We start from the raw sequence: 4,703 nt of genomic DNA, 5'->3' as shown, positions 1-4,703 counted from the left end.
TAAAGATAATTAGAGAAGAGATAAATAGCGATGAAAAGGTGCGAGCTCAAGCCCAGACTCGACCAGACTCGAGGCGTCCTTTCCTTTCTTCATCATCCACTTCAAGCCTCCCGTTGACGGTTTCAGCCCTCTTCCCCGTAACGGAATTTGGTCCCACACTTGCGATTTGACTCGCGAATCGTAAGTACCGCTCCACAATGACAGTGATGTCTATCCTTTTATCAATTTTATGTTCTTTTGTATGTACGTTTCTTTATTACTATATCTTTATCGACTCTTCGTTCGCGTGTTATTTTATAATCGTTATAATGTCGATATAATAAAATTATTATTTTATTCGCGAAAGAAAAATGCGCGCGCGCGTGCGCGGCATTGTGCAACATTCTTTTGAGATTGTTTTATTCTAGTAAACTTTATTTATGTACTAGTGTGTACACAAATTGCGAAATGTTTCATGTTTCGAGATTTCTTGTTGAATATTTTATATTGTGTCTAGTTTTTGTCTCGATCTATATTAAGAGATGAATTAAATTAAAGGAATTATGATTATTAAAAATGGGGCTTAAGAGAATTGCTGAAATATATACTAGCTGTGTAACTAGTTTCTGAATTCCGTTGTAAGATCAAGTTTTAACGCCAATGTAATTGGCTGTGGCGCGGACGATTTACACCTTGCGATGTATCCTGTACCGATGACTTCCATTGTGTGCCAAACGTAAATTAAAATTTGGAAAAAAATGGAAAAACATTTTTGCTGCAAAATATTAGTCTGTGCTTCCGGGGTCAGCTCAATTAATAATCGATTGTCTTCGCGCGTACGTATCACTTTTTATATACCCTACCCGATTTGTACTCGTATATATAAAATTGCTCTTTAATTTTAATGTGTAAACTAATCCTTCCAAAAAAAAGATATAACGTTGATAGTTGTATCGACTCTAATTTATGTTTGTGTTTAACTGAACAATATTGTGGAGTCAGTTTTGTGATATATTTTTTTGTCTCCTTTTGTTTTTATTGAAAATATTTTGCGGTGCTCGCTTCTTTTCGATGCGCATTGTAAATATGTTTTTACGTTGTACATATTTATTAATCTCGGAGCATATCTTTGTTTATATGATGAATTTTTAGTCGGAAATGATATCAACATCTCGCATCGACATCTGCGATTTCATCTTATTTATTTACATTTACATATCTTCTCATTTTGATCGCAGCACGCGCTTCACCATTTCGTTTACCGAATGAGTAAATTGCGAATAGCTCCTCCGTTTGCAAAACACGAGAAGATTTGCATAATTCAGTTGTGTCGTTAAATGTGGAACTCGTAATAATATAACGAGTTTGAAGTCGCGTTCTTTCGTTAAGGAAAACATTAATCGGAGATCATATATCGCAATTTTTTATTCATCTAATCATACGTTAACCCAATTATAAATTTATTAGTTTATTTAAAATTAATAGATACCTTGAAGCTTTGTTAGTTACACTAGAAACTTTTTTAAAAAATTTCTTTACTACTAGGAATAATCTGAAAAGACTGTTTAGGCCCCAAACAGATTTTCAATAAGTTGACGTTTGAAAACGTGGTGATTCGATCATATTTTACGACGCAATCTGTACATATCTCGCGAAAATGAATTTTATATAGATCCATGCGTTGTTTTTTTTTAATTTGCCGGATGAACTTAGATTGTAATTGGTACGATCGACCGCGAGAGTCCACTGATGACTCGATTTCAATTAGGTTTGAGAAATTTAATCTTGTTATTTATAATTTATAAACTATTATACATGCCATTGTGAGAAAAAAAATCATTTTTGTTATTATACACTTTGAAGAAGAAAAAAAGAAATAAAAGCAAAAGTATTTCTCTCTTTTCTCATCGCGGCAACACACAAGGCACTCCTCTCACACATCTCCTCTTCACCCTTGCTAACGCCCTTGCTCCCCCATTCTCCACCGATAGGTAGACAATGATGGCGTACAGTAGTAATTATATAAGGGAAAAAAAAAATACGGCAAAACATGAGACGAGCAACGGCATCGAGCGACAAGTAGTCTCTGCTAAAAAGTCGATAAAAAAAAGATGAAAATAACAATTAGTGAGAGACGCTGTATGATTGTGTATATCAACAATAAATAATTGCTGTGATTAGAATCGATTATATTAGTAAGTAGTTAAGGATCAATTTTTAAGGCACTTCGCGGAGAGAGAGAGGGAGAGAGAGAAAGAGAGAGAATAAAAAAAGGAGTACTTATTGATATATGGTAGAGAAAGAGATGAGAAAAGGAAGAAAGAGAGTGCATGTGAGTGTACATATGATATCGTTTTACGAGCGCGAAAGAGAGACAAAGAGAGAGAGAAAGACGCGACAAGAGGATAGGGGAGATTTTTAGGACCCACTTTATAGGCGACTGAAGTATGTACGTGCGCGCGTGCGTATAACTCTCTCGAATCGTCGACAGAGGTATTATTCGTATCCAATCACTGAGAGAGTGCGGAGATCCTTAAATCGTTCTCTGATATTCAAATCAGATTAAAGAGAAAAGAAACGGAGGCCGTTAAACGGAAAGGAAAAAGCGGAAGATTGCTGCGCGCGTTTACGTAAAGTCTAATGATCTCTTCCCGCTCGAACTCTGTGTCTCTTGATAAATTCCTTTCAGTACCGAAATCACATGTTAAAAATTCGATCTATCTTTTTTATTCCATTTTAGCCACTTTTAGAACTTGGAAGAATATTTTATATTTGTAAATGTGTATTACAAACTCTAACGTAGGTTAAAGATATTATTTAATATTCACGTACGCGGAACATCGCGTTGCTAAAAATAAAAAAATAAAAAAAATTGATGCCACTTGGGTACTGGAAGGGTCAGGAATGCAGAATTGCACAGAAATATCGTTTCGAAACGAGCATTGACCTGTGGACGAGGGATGAAGGAAACCTTCACGCTTGGTGACCTTTCCAAGTGCGTCGAGGGGGAAGAACGTTTCTTATCCGCGCACAAAAGAGAAAAGGAAACACGACAGTAAAACGGTGACCACCAGCTACACACTTAGGCTACCCTTCTATGAGCTTCGAATGCATTTTCACGAAGTAACGTGACGTATACTTTCCTCTTTAACGATAATTTCGGTACTTGTTATCGCTACGGACCACCGACGACCTACTCTTAACCAACGTACAATTCAGAGTGATAAGACAGAGACATTCTAATTTTTAATATCAGTCTCCGCTTCGCGCGGAAATAGCAATGGAAGATTACGTTTATTCGTTTTAAATAGTCACCCTGCGCGTGACGTTCGTTATCCAGAAAAGGTTATAGATAAAAAGTCTCGGAACATTTTATATATCTTCATTATTGTTTTTCTATAAATATTGTAATCCTCTGAGTGGACACTTGTGTTGGAACGATCTAAAGGTAGTTTCTGAAGTGTTTTTTTACATTTCCATGAACATCGTAAGTTAATAACGTTAAAGGACAATTTTAATAGTTTACTACGATGCAGGCTAAGTGTCAAAAGCAATAAATAATTAGTGATATTCCTCGTGTAAGGAACGTATACGACACGGTATAAAAATTAACAAGCAGTTTTTTTATTATACGGACACGTGTGATAATTTGTTAATTGTAATAATTATAATAATTATGAAGAGCTCTCTGCGATACTGACGAGTAAATGGGATTAAAGGTTGAATGAGACGAAAGCTGAAAATTCTTCCAAACTTTGGGGATCCGGTGGAACTGAAAACTATTCCAGAGAATTACGTAAAGTCAGAAATAACTAATTTTCTGCTTATTAGGAAAGTTACTTGGAGGGAGGTTGAAATCGATTGGAGAGAGCATTATCTTAATTGAAAATCCCATTCACTCTTCAAATTGGCTCACTTGGCATTATTATACGTAATTAAAGAACGGCCCAACTCGCGAAGATGCTTAATTGAGAATCACTTGGGAGCCAAGGAAACAGCGCAGACGAAAGAAGAGCCTAGGATTAATTTCGGTAAAATTTCAGGCTGTTTATTCGCCGCTAACTTGAGATTTTAATGCCAACAAGGGATTTACTTCGCCTTATTTTGCAAAGATTTAATTCCGCTCAACGTGTACAGTAATTGTGAGCTTGAACATTATCGGGAGTTATTACAATTTCTTGTAAAAAGAAAAAAAACAAGTTTCTGCAGGGTTTGAAAGTGAAGCAACTGTCGCGATCGGAAAAAAATCGGGTACTTCTAAGAAAGAATGTGCGAAGCTTCCATCTGCTACGTTTGCACGTATGCGTATCAGTTAAGGCAATTCTGTTGTAGCTGATGGTGATTTTCTCGTTACCGCTTCCAATCCACCTACGATCTGAAGAGATGTCCTTTTGTCGCACTGACGTATTCCAGAAGCATATCCAATGACACATATGAGTAGGCTACGAATAATTAATATCTCTTTTGCTCCGATAAGCTAGCCTGTATTTATCCGGCGTGTATCGTCATTCAGAAATCGATTAATTGTACATTTCGGGGGGCACCTATAATAGGCACTTCGATTCAATCGACTCTCTGTAGCTTCTAGTGATCGTTAAGATATCGTCTATCGCGTGTTTGAGGGAAAAAAAATTATCGGAAAGAAAGAAACAGGTATCTAAACGCAGGAGTAATCTAAGAACGATCAACGAGGATTTTAGGACACGTTAGATTATATTCCCCCC

The sequence above is a fragment of the Wasmannia auropunctata genome, unplaced genomic scaffold (assembly GCF_000956235.1).
Source record: "Wasmannia auropunctata unplaced genomic scaffold, wasmannia.A_1.0 LD335998.1, whole genome shotgun sequence".
In the NCBI taxonomy this organism is placed as follows: domain Eukaryota; kingdom Metazoa; phylum Arthropoda; class Insecta; order Hymenoptera; family Formicidae; genus Wasmannia; species Wasmannia auropunctata.
Note: the sequence above shows the minus strand (reverse complement) of the source record.